This window comes from Saccopteryx bilineata, chromosome 4 (genome assembly GCF_036850765.1).
Source record: "Saccopteryx bilineata isolate mSacBil1 chromosome 4, mSacBil1_pri_phased_curated, whole genome shotgun sequence".
NCBI classification, from domain to species: Eukaryota; Metazoa; Chordata; class Mammalia; order Chiroptera; family Emballonuridae; genus Saccopteryx; species Saccopteryx bilineata.
The window spans coordinates 22,500,999-22,518,468 of record NC_089493.1 but is presented as its reverse complement, the minus strand read 5'-3'; the positions used below and the strand labels follow the sequence as shown (position 1 = coordinate 22,518,468).

Below are 17,470 nucleotides of genomic sequence, written 5' to 3'. Positions count from 1 at the left end.
CTTCAGAATATGGTGCTTTTGTAAAAATAATACCTCTGGATACATCATTATAAGGAAGTCTGGAGTACCAGGGTCTAATACTAATAATCATGTCAAATTAATAAATTAAAAGAGGTCTTGTGTCTAAAGAACCTAACACTTCATTTATTTTTTTCTAGAGACACAGTGCTTCCTCTATACCGGACACTATATGTATAGAAGAAATAAACGAACATTCAAATTGAGACTTTCTAAACTCTATTTGAACTTTTTCAATGACACAGACCTTAGAACTTTGCATGGCTTTTTATGTTCATTCTGTAAAGTAAAACTCTCCTTCGGGAACCTGTGTGAATTCTCTTCAGAGTTTAAAAACACAGATTTATGAGAAAGCCCCAAATCAATGGAAAACATGGCAATGTTTAAAAAAAAAAACTGCAAGTAAAAAGAAAAGCATGATAAAACCCTGCCTGCTGAGAGTAGCTTATTAGCCATTGAAAACACTGACATATGAGTGTATAATGGAAGAGTGGCCATGAGCATTTGGGCAAGTACACAATCTGTATGAGAATAAATTAGGAAATGTCCCAGAACACTGGAAAGAGGAAAACTATGCGGTCCTCTGGGGCACGTTCATGTATGTCCCCAAACATACAGCACTCGTGCATTTCCTGTGGCCAGACACCCTGGAAGAAACATTAATCCCTTTCTAGATACTGATATTAGAAATGGCCTCTAACAGGTAATCTTAAGATATTTAAAGGAAGGCTGTGTGGTGTAGCAATGAAAACTGTCAACACCATATTGAGGTCTATTTTTTTTCCTTCATCCCTCAATCCAACATTCATTAAAGCAAAGAATGCCCCTTAAATTATAATTGGCTCTACCCTGGAGGAACACCTGAAAAAGTTAATAATAAATTCTTGAGATGAGGCAAGTGGAGAGGAAGGAATTGTGAAATAAAACAAAGCAAGGAAATCGTGTAAACAAATTAATTAATTGTCTGGAAGTGAAAAGCACGTTTGTAATTTTGCCCTTGTTGAAGGAAAATTGGAGTTCATTATGCTCACTGACTGATTTAAAAGCTCCTTTCTGCATAGCACCATGGAGAGAGCGTGTTTTGGAGGGCAAGGCAAGAATCGGTTGCAGAGTCAATTAAAATAGAAATTCATTATTGAAATCTCCAGAGTAAAAGGTTGGGGCCTTTTGCGTCGAGGATGGGAAGGAGCTTTTCTTCCTCTATTTTTAGATAATTTCCTCTCCGCTTCTGAATTGATCTTCAGAATCAGGATGCAGGTACTTTGGGCTTTCAGTAGTAGGTACTATATGTTTTTTAAACGAATTGGGTTATTACAAGTCACTTTATATATTTTATCAATTTTGATCTTGTTGTGGAAGGTATCAGAATGACTTGAGAACACTGAAGTTCAGTGAACAGCTTGCTAAGTGGGGACACCAAGGCTTTAAGAACAGAAAGCTTCTGGTTTCTCTTGGACACCATGGAGACTTCCAAGGCAGGTCTACCGTGTTGAGTTAGGGGTGCCAGTAAAACAAGGCCATAGAAGGTACGATATGCATCCAGAATGGCTGTAACAGATTTAGTTGTGTGCAGGTGTGCTATCAACAGCCCAGTGGGATCGCATAGGAAATAAGACCCACGCAATCCTGTCAATACCTGCTGCACATGGTGACCCTTGAGTTCTCCAAATGAACCAAAGCTCAACCAGCTTGTGCCGAAATGTACTTCATGGGAGGATTCTGTGTTTTTGTTTTGTGACAATTACTATTCTACTGAACATATAGGCAGTCTTTCCAGGTTTCTGGCAATATTTTATTTTCCCCTAGTGTAGTCCAAATGCCCTTAAGTGGGTAGAAGATGCTTTAACAGGATTACTTTCAAGGGTGAGGAAATAAGGATTACTTTCAAGGGTGAGGAAATAAGAAACAGTGCTCTGAACAAAAGAAATTGTTCATCCACTCATTCATTCTCCTCCCAATTATTATGGACCGGGCATGGCATAGGTAAATCTTAAAGAGATAAACATAATGATCCTTACCTAATAGGTAGGCTGGAGATAAACAGATAAATAAGGATTACAGTATGGTAATATTAAAATAGCCAGGATAAAGGAGAGCAAGGGCTTTTATGGGAACACAGGGGAAGGCGTGGAAATTAGATTGTGCACAGACAAAATTAAGAAGTCGCTTGGTGTTGTCTCACTTGAACATGGTCTCAGAGTGATCTGTTTGGGGATTGGTGTTCTATGCCCTTTGTTCACGTCCAGTAGGAGAATAATAGGGTCTAGTGGTGAGTGCCAGGTTACTGTCCAGATTTCAGGAGCTGCTCATTTTACTGTTTTCTTCTCAATACCAAACTATAAAAACAACCTTCCTGAAAGTCCAGCAGTTGTAATGAAATATGTCAACCAAAACATCCAGACTATTTCTTAAGAGCCTCGATGAAAGTCACAGAATATTTTTTGAAGAGAGCAGTCAGCCATTGCTTACGGGAGCATCCTTCAGACTTCATTTACTTCTGAGCCACCAGTCAGACAGCGTCAATTTTAAAGACAAGAGGAGCTAACAGAACTGCTCCTTGACTGCTGTGCTGTCTTATCTAACAGTTGGCATAGCGTTCCCTTTCATCTCTCCGTAGAAACTCACCCGACCCCATCCCTGTGAAGAAAGACCCCGTGGTCCATCTTTTTCAAGACTTCTCCCTTCCTTTCCCTGGGGGACTGCAGCTATTTAAATATGATCAGCGACTCAAATGTAGTTCTCTTTAATGGAAAATAAACAAGGGAAAGAGCCCCGAACACTCTCTTGGCAAAGGTCCCTTCAGAACAGACAGCCTCTGCCGTTAGAGATTTATCTTTCTAAAAGAAGGCAGAAATCGGAGAGGGCCACTGAAAGGGCAGGAATCGCCAATAAAACTATGTAGCAAGCCTCCCTGTAGCAAGGGAACTTGAAAGAGGCAAGTGCTTTTTTTAGTCTGGCCAGGAAAAAAAAAAAAAGGAGTATAATATGATATAGCTCCTGGAAATGACAAATGACAAAAGAGAGGCTACCCCCCACACTCTCAAGGAGAAAGACAGGCTCTCTAAAATTAAAGACAGAGACAGTCAGCTGAAAGGAAATATTTTTCTCCTCTAACTTATAATTAGCCCGAGCGAGATACTGGCTTCTGTAGACTCTGAGCAAGGCAAACTGCTCAGCACAGTGAGGTGGCTGATATCATTCATACATTTAAACGCTGGGATGTTCCATCATAAGCACAGGGCATTTGTCATATTCTAAGGCAACGGCTGATTGCCAGTTCAAGTCAGGAAGAAATTATTTCTGCCTTCATCTGTAATATCACTTATCAGTTGCAACAGGAGCTTCTGGCACCGTCAGTGACATAGACCAGCATCCTGTTAAATTGATCAGCAGTTTAGTTACATACAGTCTGTTCTAACGCAGAGATCCCAAAGCCTATTTTCTTTCGGTTATTCTGTTGGGGATCAAAGCCAAGGGGAGAGGTGGTCAGTGAGGCTTCCCAGTGTCCCCCAAGCTTGTTTGTCCCTGGAGCTCCCGGATTGAGAGATGGATGTTTTAGCAGATTCTGGGGCCTGTGGCTTCCCTTGTAAATGCCAGTGGGCCATGTGTGCTCCTCAGGTATCGGGGCAATGGAGCACGCACTGGCTGTGATTGAAGGGCTTCCTAGAGGGCTGGCTTCGCCTGGTATGCCATGTTTGGCACAGGCCAACTTAGACCTTGAAAACTTGGAGCCGATGCAGAGGTGGATGAACACATTGAAAACAGAGGTTGCAAACTCAAATTTTTATAGGGAGCAGACAGGTAATGCCCCTGAGTGAGGCCAGCTAGGTGGGAAACTGGAGAGTATAAGTCCCCATTAAAGGGGGCAACGGCCATGCAGGTCCCACTTATTATGATAATTCGGGGATGTGGGTCTAGATTTGCCACATTTTTAAGAGAAGCCAAGCATCTTATGCGTATGTTAAATTCACCAACTTTATATCCCACCTATGGACATAGATAAGAGTGCAGTGGTTACCAGAGGGAAAGGGTGTATGGAGGGAGGGGGAGGTGGTTGAGTGAAGGGTGTGAAGAGAGACAAATATAAGGTGATGGAGGATGATTTGACTTTGGGTGTTGGGTACACAACATAATGCGCTGTCCAAATGACGTGGAGATGTTTACTCAAAATCTATGTGTACTCTTGTTGATCAGTGTCACCTGTTGAATATAATTTTCTAAATTAAAAAAAATGACCAACTTTTAAACAGTGGTGTTTAAGAAATCCCTTGGTAGGCTGGGCCAAACAAGTTGCCTTGTAGGCAGTTATTTTATAACCTCAAGCTAAGGACCCTGAAGTCTGATTTCTTTGCTTCCTAATACCTGTAGAGCAGCTCTGTGGACTCAAATTTTAGAAACTAATTAATCTCACCCCAAGAAGAGAAGACAAATGAAAAACATAGGCAATACAAGTGAAAAGAGTTTTCCAATGTCACAGTGTCCCAATGGGGCTAGGGTGTCTGAATTATGGGGCACAATGGAGCTCTCAGTTCTGCTCCCATAACTAAGCAGTAATGGTGCTTGGGGGTAGGGCTGAATCACTAAACAGGCACTAGACAAATAGCACAATATTCATTACAATGAAGCAAGCAGAGCTCCTTGCTTTTGAGATATCTCTGAATTCATTGAGAGCTTTATATTAATATGCATGATATAGTTAGAAAAAAAATGCTAAGAGAACATGTAAGCAAGTGTGGGAAGGGTACACAGCATGTATGATGGAAGTGTTTTGACTTAACAACACCCCTTATTAATACTGGCCTAAATTAGAGGGAATAGGACCCTGTGGATGCATTGGTCTCACGTTGATAATCCAGGATACTCTCCCCCTATCTTCAGATCAGCTGATTAGCACCCTTAATTCCCCTTTGTACCATGGAAGGTAACATAGTCTCAGATTTTACATATATATTCGGGGAAGCCATTATTTCACTTACCACATTCCCGATTACTAGTTAGAGACAGTATATAATTTCTTTTTTCCACATCAAGAAATAGAATAATTTGCTAAAAATATGCTCAAATGCAATGTGTAACCTCTCCATCCACACCAATAAGCTACTTTTCTGTGGCCTGCACAGGTTGTGTGATATCTGTAAGGTATTTTTCCCTGCCGAGAAGGAAGGAAGAGGGCTCGGAGCCACAAACTGTGGAATAGCAAAAGGCTTTATTGAGTACAGAGCACGCATCCCGCCCGGTGAGGTTATCTGGCCCCAAGGAAAGAAAGATGGAGGCCAGATGGAGGCCAGGGAAGTTGCAAGGATTAAACCACGTGGGAGATATATTTAAAGGGGTCCCTCTAGGGAAGTCGAGCTAATATGACGTGGTGAAATCTCACTGGCTGGCAGACGGTCGCTTTTTCCAAACGGTTCCTGTGAAGCCTCTTTTGGCGCACTTGGTTGTGGGCGGTCCTAGCAAAGTTCGCAGGTCTGGGTTCCCCATGTGACCATCCCCCATTATCCACTGACCTTACAGTATCCAGTGAAAAAGTCACGGTCTTGTAATAATCCACACCTGAGTTCACGCTCTTACACTGGCACTTGCTAGCTGTATCCCTTCTGGCAAGTTACAAGATTTTGAGCCATAGATTCCTTTATTCTTAAGTGGAGAAAATCTTTTCCTCATATGATTGTTTTGCTTAAATTAAATAGAACAAATGTGCCAGTATTATAGCAGAAATATAATCAATGGTATTATTATTTCCTGGAATCCTGAGACTCATTTCGGTACTGCTGGGTAAAACCAATTAAAAAATAAAAACTTTGTGTTTCAGTTAATGAATTACATTTAATAAGAAACATTCCCCTAGGATTTTTGTCTGATATGGGTGTTAGTATATGTACGATGTTTGAGTGTTTAAGATAAAAAATTTATTTGTACGTGCAAAATGGTGTGACTGTCAAGAGTAAACATGTAATACCTCCTTTTCGTGGGGGAAGGGGATATGGGGAGAATAAAAATATTGGGTACAAAGAAAGAAGACTCAAAATTACTTGGAATTTAAAAAAAAATGAATCTGTACTCTCAATATAAACCTCCCAACTGCTAGTGCAAGTGGTGGATAGATTTTCTATTCTACTAGATTTACTTTCTGATATACAAGTTTATCGCTGGAGCAAGGCCTCTCCATCAAGCCACTTCCCATCAATAACCCCAGCCGAAGCCCGACAGGCTGAGTGTTTATTATTAACTTTTAAAAGGCTGGAGCTCATTTGCTTCTACGGTAGGGAGAGGAGCAGACTCAGACAGGGAGAGGAATGAGGGCACTTGAAGAAATGGCCATTCACTGCAGGCAAGCTAGAATAATACAGAGGGGCAAAACACCAGGAAAAGCTCTCGTTACAGCTGGAAATCAAATATTGATCCACCAATCCCCTAATTTACTGACTTTCTTTTTAATGATCTGATTCCCCTCTGTTCATTCAACGAACGTGAGTAGAGCCCCTCCTGTAGAGAAGGCCCTGTACAAGGCTATACACATTCCACCTGGAGTTTTGAGAAATTAAGCCATTTGTTTCTGAAGATCGGACGCTCTTATAAAACATCAGTGCTTGTAATTACATCCTGTCATGTCAAATGCTGCAATAATCTTTACTCCGAAGGCATCACTGTGAACAACAGTGTCCCACTACATTACTTTTTTTTAACGCTGTGCAAAATGAAGGCAATACCTTGTATATGGCCTCCAGAAATTGGCCTTCAAATAACAGCAATGCTACTGATACCATTCACACTGAGCACACTGAGGACTGACTGGATACGTATTGAATTTAAATTCAGTTCACTAGCTCGCCAAATCTTGCTTCAAATTATACTGACATTGTTAGTTCCCTTGTTGGTTACATGAGGTGTCTGTCTCTTAAGCTGAAAGAGATGAACTTTAAGCTATTGTTGTCCCATAAGGACCCTTCTCTATGGGGAATTTGGGAACCTACAAGCATATGCAGAGGCCATTTTTATGAATAGTGATGCTCTGAAGTGACAACGTTCATAGAGTGGAAGACAGTGAGGAGAGAGCCATTAAGATGGGGTGGTGGGGGCAGATGGCATTTTGGCAATTACAAAACGAGTTCATTGATTCATCAGAAGGCTTAAATAGTTCCCCGACACCAGAAGCACCTCTGTTCAAACAAAGATTATGTACACAGCTCATGCCTTCCAGAGTTAATTGGAAAGAGTCTTCGATGGCCTATTATTTTGTATGTGCATTGCCTGTGACTCCTTTCTCCATGTGAACACAGTGGAATGGCAGTATACATGTTTTTGACTCAGACGACGTCAATAATGCAGGGTAAGGGGTAAGAGATGCAGGGAGAGAGAGCCAGTGTAAGAACACCCCCGAATAATTCAAATAGTGTGGCATTTTTAACCACAGTTTCCTTCAGTAAGCTTTAGGCCTGGGAGTCAGAATAAATGGGAGGCTTAAATCTGTCAGGCCCTCAATTTCTGCATTCCTATAGGCCTCTCAAGGCCAAGCATCTTTCCTCCCTGAGTAAAGCATAATTCTAGTCCTAAAAGACATAGTACATAGTTGTCGTGCAACATGGTCTCCAAACGCAAGCTAGTAACTTCAGTTGGTGAGCAACCGAAGAGACGGAAATGTCTGCTAAAGGCACAATGCCAGCACTTGGCTTGCGGAGTGCTGCCAGTGCACTGTATTCAGTGGATGGGCTCGATTTTCAAACACCGTGGGTTTTTTATTTTTATTTTTTGTATTTTTCCAAAGTGAGAAGCAGGGGGACAGCAGACAGACAGACTTCCTCCGCATGCGTCCGACCGGGATCCACCCGGCATGCCCACCAGGGGGCGATGCTCGGCCCCTCTGGGGCATTGCTCCGCTGCAATCAGAGCCATTGTAGCACCTGACGCGGAGGCCATGGAACCGTCTTCAGTGCTCGGCCAACTTAGCTCCAATGGAGCCCTGGCTGTGGGAGAGGAAGAGAGAGTCAGAGAGAAAGTAGAGGGGGAAGGGTGGAGAAGCAGATGGGCACTTCTCCTGTGTGCCCTGGCCAGGAATCGAACCCGGGACTTCCACACGCGGGGCCGATGCTCTACCGCTGAGCCAACTGGCCAGGGCTCCAAAGACAGTTTTGACTCAGTGATCTTCTATGCCGAAACTATTACCTAACTCGGCCCTCAAATTGGACACCACTGTGACCAACACTCAGAATAACTGGCATGTGTAAAGTGACATTTTGTCAGGGAAGTGATGGGGGATCTCTCTAAATTCAGTGTTTCCCTTCTTTAATCTTGCCCAATCGCCAGTCATACAGCAATGAGCTGACACCCCGTTTCCACTCCCCTTGCCCACCAGCCAGGGGTAGCTGTATCTTAGAAATTAAAGGAAAAACCTCTCAATTTAAAACTAAGTTAGTCAGACTTACAGCATTTAGGAGCTGTGTGACCTTAAAGAAGTTATTTGCACACTGAATTTTGCTTCCTGCAACTCTAAAATGGGCTGATACATACTAGCGACTTCCCTGGGTTAATAAGAGGAGATTTATTTTCATCCTCTCAGAATAGTGCATGCATGTAAGAAATGCTTAATAAGTATTAGTTTATCTGCTACATCTTCTACACACACACACACACACACACACACTTACACATACACTTCCTGGCCCCTTACTTTCTGCTCAGAATTTATAACATCTTTGAGGGAGGGAGAATAGTAATGGTTAGGAGACTGTTTGCAAACATGTTAAAATCAAAAAGCATGGAAATGATAAAAGCAAACCCAAATGTTCCGATTTTGAGGGACTGTGGTCTCCCACCAAGACCAAAGGACTCAGCAGTATTTGATGTTAATGGTATTGGGTGGAATGCAGCTTTAATGAAACATTGGTTTTTATTACTCAACCACCATTCCTCCAGACGCCTTTCCCTTGTTCTTTCTCTCCTTTCAAAAAATTCCAGATGATGATTTCTCACACACGTTTCTTTCCCCTAGAAGGTTAGGGAACATGGGGTGCAGCTTGAGCTGGGGAGCGGTCTGTCCTCATTCAGGTAGGCATGAGGCCAGCATTTAGCTCAGGCCCCAGGGACAGACACTTGGGGAAGGACTGGATTTTGGACAGAAACCAAACTTGGTGAAACTGAAGCACTCAAAAGGAGGAAGGGACTATAAAACCCTAGGAGGTGCAGGGTTAGGGTAAGTAACTTGCTAAGAAATCTATCGCTGGGAAATTTCTAGTGTGTCTGAGCATGGCTAAGTGCACAGCTTGTCACAAATGCATCAGAGGGCTGTTGTCATTTGACCCCTGAAGAAACTACAGTACCAAGGGACAACTGTCCGACAACACCCAGGGGACACCCCACTTTCCAGTGCTCTTTCTTCCAGATGTTCCCAGTCCCTTGAACAGAGAGCCTTGTGGGTCCTTGTATACAGAGTTACAATTTTTCCTTCCAGAGATGCATTAGAAGTGACAAAGTCCAACCAACAGTATTTTTTCTACTTTGTGTCTAAGAATGCTTCAGTGCTTTTATTTCCAAATGTGGTATGCTGTTGTTGTTTCCAAATTAGTTTCTCCAGTGAATCAAAATAGCAAAATGTACTGACTACAAGGAAAAAGGAAGAGAGAGAAAGCAGCTAACACCTATTGGGTGCCTGCAAGTGAACCCAGTTAGTGGTATAGCTACTTTGCATATAATATTTGATGTCCTTCTCACTGCAAGCCCGTACGGTGTGCAGGTTTGATTACTGCATGTGACAGGGGGAAGCAGAGTATAGGGTTGCCACTTAAGAGCTGTGTGAATATAGGTAATTACATAATATCTCTGAGCTTTGTTATTCTCTGTGTATTTAACAATAGCAGCCAGTAAGGTTGTCACGACCATTGAATATGATTGTAATATAAAAGGTTAAAATCTTTACTTGACCTATATCAGTTGGTCACTTTTGAAAGCTCCTTTTATGAAAAGAAGAAAAAAGAATGCAAAAGAAAGAAAGTAACCCAGGGAGATTGATTCATTTAATTTACCTAAAGACTCAGCTGGTAGGGGTGCTGTCGAAACTCTTACCCAGATCTGTGTGATTTCAGACCCTAAACTGCTATTCACTACGCATTTACTTGGTGTGCTCCATCACATCTCACCTACCTCACCCCACTCCTTGGATTCTGTGATAACTACATGCACACAACTGTCCTAGGAGCAGAGTCCTGGGAAATCTATTTAAGTGACATCAGAGTTGGAGAGGTGGCCCATGGGTGATCCACACAGATGCAAGAGAAGGGTGCTAATCTCTCCGGGTCTTCCCTGGAGTTTAGAAGATAGCAGGTCTGTACAGGCACAGGGCAGTGGCAGAACATTTGGATACACACTTAGACACTCGATTGAGTGACCTCTCCTTTAGTCTCCACCTCGCACCTGGGCTAACTACCTGTACAGAACCGTGTCTTCTTTGTTATTATTTTTATTAACACTCAGCCCAATGCACGGTAGATCCATACCTATTTAGGAATGAGCAGAAACCTCTCCATTGAGACAGAAATATATTATTTTGGGAGTCCTCACTGGGTTAATCTGTTCTGATGGGATGATCTGTATCACGGCTGAAAGCAAGATTTTGAGGGTAGGAAAGGCAGGAAAGGTCAGTTTTGATGTTAGTTACTTGTATTCTGATGTAAATTAACTGGGTTTTGTTGTTGTTATTGTTGTTTAAAGAAGGTTTGATCGCAAAGGTTGGAAGTTGGGAAAATAATTGAGAAAGAAGACTCCAGAAAAACAACAGAGAGGGTTGCTCTGTGAGCCAATGGGCGGACACCCGAGGGTACTTGATGGGTTGCAGGTGATGTATGAAATCTTGGGGAGGGGAGAGAAGAACACAGGGTGGGTGAAACGAAGGTACCAAATTGGCACGGATATGGCAGCAAAATGGAGACCAAGGTTGTGGAAATGCATTAACTACCCTACTAATTCTCTGCCAAACTACTCAGGGTGCTGTCCAATTTCTTATTGAACATGACGTAATCAGACTTCTTTTTTACTCATTGGAAAATGGAGGCCTTTCCTCCAGCAATTCAAGGTGCGACTGAAAAATAGTGTGTTTTCCACTTTTATTTGTTTACTTTGACCCTTACTAAAGAGATGTATTAAAAGTCAACTGGGAGCATCATAGATGCTCATGAGTGTGCCACACAAGTGGGTGTGACATCAGAACTGTCAAGCAGTAGCCATCCTCATGAGAAAGTAGGAGGAGGCCAGAGGCCCCAGTCTCTTCTTCAAAAGGCACTCAGCTACTCTGCCCGGCATAAGATTTTCTCTGAGTCAAGTTCTAGAGGTCAGGTGAGGCTTGAGTCATTGCAGAAGAAATGCTTACAGCATATTTGTTTAGACTCTGTTGAAAACAGGACAAGTAGAATAGATTCTTAGTCCCCCAGTCTTTGTAGTTATACCACTTTTAAGCAGTTATTTTTAGTGAGCAATACAGATGAATGCCCAGCATTCTTTACTTCCTCAGGGAGTTCATTTGATGTAGTTTGGGTGATTTGTCTAATTCACAGGGAGGTGGACTGACAATGGCATCACACATACTTGATATAAACTATGTGCTATAAAATATTGGGGTTTCAACTGTGAAAAATTCAGGCACTGTTGACAGTTGTAGTAGATGACGTTCATTGTAATGTTTCATGACTTCAGAAGAGAAAACCCTCAATAAGATCAGGAGTAGCCAGGGAATTCTTCAAAGACGTGGTGATTTTTTCTTACCACAGCTTTATTAGAATATAATTGACATATAACATTGGGTGAGTTTATGGTATATAATGTGTTGATTTAATATATTTATACCTACATTTCTTAATGATTACCATTCTAGCATTATAACTAACTCCTTCAGTACGCCACACAGTTACCATTTTATTTTTGTTGTTGCTGTCAGAACATTTAAGATCTACTCTCTTAATAGCATTCAATATAATACATTTAATCAAGTTGCATTATGTTCCTAGAGCTTATTTTGTAATTGGAAATTTATACCATTTGACCTATATCTCCCCATTTTCCCCACTCACTAACCACTGGTAACTACATTCTACTCTTTATTTCTAGAAATCTGGCTTTTTTGGATTTCATATACAATAATTGAATCATACAATATTTGTCTTTATCTAACTCATTTCACTTAGTATGATGCTTTCAAGGTTCATTCATGCTATCACAAATGACAACATTCTCTTCTTTCTCATAGTTGAATAATATTCAATTGTGTGTGTGTGTGTGTGTATATATATATATATGTATGTATATATGTATATATATACACACTACCATATTTCCCCATGTATAAGATGCACAATTTTTTGAAAAGTTTGGGGCCTAAAAACTGGGTGCATCTTATACAGTGGTTGTCAGGTCATTTAAGAAGTGTGGCATTTCAAATGCCATAGATGGAACTGAGGACAAGGCAATATATGAAGACAGTGATTCATCATCAGACAGATGAGAACACAGATGGGAGTTTTGACAGTGATGTTGAGTTGTATGAATTTTATGATGAATAAAACTAGAGTTCAATAACTTTTGTAATACTTTTTTTTTCAAATTTTGGGCCCCAAAATTAAGGTGCGTCTTATACTTGGGAAAATACATCTTTATCCATCCTTTGATGGCCACTTAAGTTGTTTCTATATCTTGACTATTGTGAATAGTGCTGCAATAAACATGGGAGTACAGATATTTCTTCCCACAGTTGCTGCACCTATTTACATTTCTACCAACAATGCACAAGTGTTCCTTTTTCTCAAGTGTGTTCACCAACACTTGTTATCACTTGCCTTCTTGATGATAGCCAGGTGTCATCGGACAGGTGTGAGATGGTATCTCATTGTGGTTTTAATTTGAATTACTCTGATGATTAGTGGTGTTGAGGATCTTCTCATGTACCTGTTGGCCATCTGCATGTCTTCTTTGAAAAATGTCTATTCAGTCCCTCTGCAAATTTTAAAATCGGATTTTTCTTTGTTTTTTGTTTTTGCTATTGAGTTGTATAAGTTCTTTATATATTTTGGGCATTAATCCCTTATCAGATATAAGTGTTTTGCAAATATTTTCTCCAATTTTATAGGTTGCTTCAGAGAAGGTGGTTTGGGACCAAGGCCTTGACCATTGCTGAGATTTGAATGGGTAGAAAAAAGGAGAGAGCATTCTCTTTAAAAACTTGATGTGTTCAAAACAAACAGACAAACAAATAAATGCATATAAACAGCAAGGAAAACCAAATACCTAGGCGCGATGGTGTTTTGGGGAGGGCAGGACCATAGTAATTTTGGATTTGTTCAACAGACACAATGTCAGAAACTCAGCTGGCCCCCTTTATATAGTTTATGTATCACCCTGCAAAGTAATAATGGTAAAGGGTGCCATTTACTGAGATTACATCAGTGGTAGTCAGGGTGCAAGGTACTACGGATTAGAGAAATATGAGATCTGGCATTGACCCCAAGTCCTCAGAATCTAAGTCTTTGATAAAGTTACAACACACGTTTATTCCATAAGAGTAGGGACATATACACCTCATCAAGGGAGCATGCAGAACAGAACCACTTGCTCTGCCTGCTGGAAAAGCTATGCAGAAATAGCGAGGTATGAGCCTGGTGATGAAGGCTGTCTAGGAGTATACTGGATTGAGAAGATGGACGAGGCATCCCAGGTAGGAGAACAGCATGTTCAAAGGCACAGCATAGTTCTAAATTATGTTTCTCTGTATTCTAGCCCTAAAGAAACAAAGCCTGTTTTGCTGAAGCCAGGGACAATGCACATTAGCATTCTACCTTACATATTTTCACCTTGCCAACTTGCTTTGTTCCCAGACCATAATTTTCAGCTTTTCTCTACCATGGGTTTTCTGGCCAAATTACCCCACAAAAATAATGCTAGAAATGGATCATCCCTCTTCTCCTGCTGCTGTCACTGGCTTTGTCCTTACCTTTCAGCCAACTTTAGTGGAGATTGGAAAGAGAAATACAAATCACTCCAGAACTGAACACAGGCCCCTCTCTTCCATGGCCGAGTGTCGGGGGAATGGGAACATTATCACATTATCTCTCTTGGGCACTGTTTTAATCCACAGCAGTGGCTAGGAGGAGAGAAAAATGGCTTGACTTTTACAGAACATCATAGGGAGAGTGGGCATTGTGTAACACCTATTGTTAAAGTCAGTATCGACAAGCATGACCGGACTCTTTCATTCCCTTAGGAAATTCATTTTCTAAGTGGCATTTCACATGCTTTCTCCATGAGACCAGTATGGATGAGCATAATCACCATTTGGTCAAGGGGCACACTGAGTAAAGGAAATGCTGACTGATTGGATGGATAGGAAGATGATGAAATCACTTCATTTTAGCAAACATTTTGGAGCAGGTATTAGGTCTTAGTCATTACATCAGGAACGTGGCATATGGATGTAAACAAAAACGCATGTAATCTTGTGCTTCTGTTCACCTCTTCTCTGCCCCTTTTGCCCCCACTCATTGATGACTAACTCAGCTCATCCAATTTCTTCTTCAAGGCCCAACCCAAACATCACATCCTCTCTGTAGCTTGGCTTGACTTCCCTTTCCCTCACTCTGCAAACAAAATAATTACCGTATTGGTTGTTAAAGAATTATATTTTATATTCTACCTATTACCTTCGTTACCTATTACAGATTGAGGTCACCTTTATGTCCCTAATAGCTGGTATAAAACAACAAATAGAGAGTGAATCTGCGGCGCTTGCCTGGTATGGGCTCATGATCTAAAGGAGATAGAGTCATATAACTTCACTACAGTGTGGTAAGTGTTATACTAATCTATCTACGTCTTGAGATTGGTAGTAAAACTGATATAATTTAGCTGTAGACTTGATAAATCTGATTTCCAGGTCTCTGCCTGTTCTCTTTCTAACAGGATGACACACACACACACACACACGCACACACACACACACAAAAAAAAAATCCCTTTCCATAAGAAATAAAAATCATAATCAGATAAATTTTGGAAATACTGACTACTATATTCTTTCTCTTGGAAAGGCATAATGCCAATTCACATATTAAAGACTGAACATTCCTGTGGAAAAGAACTCCCTCCACATTCCTTCCTACTTAAAAACCTCTTGGTTCTCAAACCCAATGGTTCACACAACTCATTATACATGAAAACCCATCAGCATCTCAGATTATTGCCAAAGTTGAACGTACTTTGTGAAGTGCTGCTTCTCAAGTCAGTATTTATATTGTGAATATGCAGTGTGTAAAGCTTTGTATGAAAACAGAGTTGGATAGATTTTTACACTACACCTGATTTCTGTTTGGTTGGCCATTGTGTAAACTAGATATAAGTGTTTATGATAGAGGTTCCAGGCCAATTGGCATTTCTGAAGGGGGAGAGGGGAATAATGCCTAAGGGTTAGTAAGAATATCCTGGAGAAAGGGACTAAAGAGAAAAGAGTTCATGGGAAATGTTTTCACTTTGTCTGATCTGAAGCTTACAATGTGTGTGTGTGTGTGTGTGTGAGAGAGAGAGAGAGAGAGAGAGAGAGAGAGAGAGAGAGAGAGAAAGAGACTTTTTTCTTTTAGTGACAAAGAGACAGAGAGAGGGACAGATAGGAAGAGACAAACAGGAAGAGAGAGAGATGAGAAGCATCAATTCTTCACTGAGGCACCTTAGTTGTTCATTGACTGCTTTCTCATATGTTCCTTGACTGGGGGGTCTACAGCAGACTGAGTGATCCCTTGCTCAAGCCAACGAGCTTGGGTTAAAGCTGATGAGCTGTGATCAAACCAGATGAGCCTGCGCTCAAGCCCCCGACCTTGAATTTTCAAACCTAGGTCCTCTGTGTCCCAGTCTGATGCTCTATCCACTGTGCCATCGTCTGGTTAGACAAGAGGAGACTTCTTTAAGAAAAAAACCAAATATTTGATTTAGAATGATAAAATATGATAAATGATGAAAAAATTTAAAAATTTAAATCTGATAATCTTAATCATAGGTGCATAAAATAGCATACTATCTTTAAATTAACTGCATGACATACTTCTATGACATTTTTTCCCTGTGATATTATGTTTTTTCTGAATGCCTTTTCGTATGACAATTTTGTAATATCATTTTCTACAGATAGAAGAGAAACATAATTCAGTCTGTCCTCTAGCCTGGTTGATCATACATTGCATGTTTTTTATTAATTTAGTTTAAACAAGTTTATATTGATAAAGTCAAGTGAATTTTTTAAGGATTGTTGCAATTTTGGGCTAACCTCCATCAAGATACAAACACTGGTCCTAGGTGACCAAAGCAGCTTATTGGGTAATATAGCACTGGACAGGGGAGGAGAATTCTGGAAGCCATTAATACACCTGGACAGTGAACAACAACTTAATTCTACAAGGATATGATTGTGAACTACACAAAGCTATCCCACCAAAGAACCAAATATATCCCAACTCAACTTCCCATTAGTTAGATCCCAGATACATTGACTGCCGCTTTATTACTACCATACATGAGGGGATTGTGATGGAGGAGAGTTTAGAGCGGAAAGATACTGGGTTCTTCACCTACTGTAGTTAAGATATCTTGCTTTACAAAGTTTAAAGAAAAACACATGGCCCGGTGTACACATTACTAAGGCCACTCTCAGGGCTTTTGAAGCTCTGAAAGAATGAATGCTCTAATGATTCCGCTTAACTTCACCTCATGGGGGTAAATGGGAGGGATGGGCTTGTAGTAGAAAGTGACGTGATAGTACAGTGCAGCAGGAAACCTTATATGGGAAGCTACAGAAAAATCTATGGAGGGGTCACAGGTCCAATATAGAATATGCTGAGGGCTGTCACCTTGAAACCAGCTGCCTACCCACAATCCACTGGGACTCAAAGAGGATACCCTCTCCTCCTGGGTCTCCGGCTTCCCAGCCACTCACCTCTTCCATCACACCATGTACTGCTTAGTGCCTCTTTATGACCAGAGGGCTGCTTGTGCCACAGAGGCCAGTCCCACTGCAGAGACTGTATTTGTCTTTCCTTTCCTTTACTGGAAGTCTTTGCTGCCATCCGGGCTGGTAATTGCACCACACCGTTTCTGAATCGATTGCTTTTAGAGTTGTTGAGCTTTTATTACTGCTACTCGTTGGGGAGAGAGGAGGGAGAGAAGCAGGTCAGTCCGGATGCTGCAATAGTCGAGCGCCGTCAAATTGTTTTTCTCCAGTTGCTGAATAAAACTGGTAACGCTGTGCCGTAAAACTGCAAAGGAAGAGGAAATGAGAGCGTGAGGGAAACGGGAGAGGTCACGGAGAGAGAAAGAACGAGCAGACATATGGATCTGACTTTTTCTTTTTCTTGGAATAGACAGCAGAGCCATACTGTGATGTTGACTACACGGAGCAATAATGTTGTCAGGATGTAGCAAGAAATAAAAGACA

General features: G+C 41.2%; 1 protein-coding gene and 1 non-coding gene across 17 annotated transcripts in view; one reads left to right on the top strand and one right to left on the bottom strand.

The window, feature by feature from the left end:
• Positions 1-17,470, top strand: part of NRXN3 (neurexin 3) — a 1,648,091-nt gene that overhangs the window by 1,333,926 nt on the left and 296,695 nt on the right. The gene's annotated exons all lie outside the window — the stretch shown is intronic.
• TRNAA-CGC (transfer RNA alanine (anticodon CGC)) lies at positions 8,059-8,134 on the bottom strand. The gene has a single exon. It is a non-coding gene; the product is annotated as a tRNA-Ala (tRNA).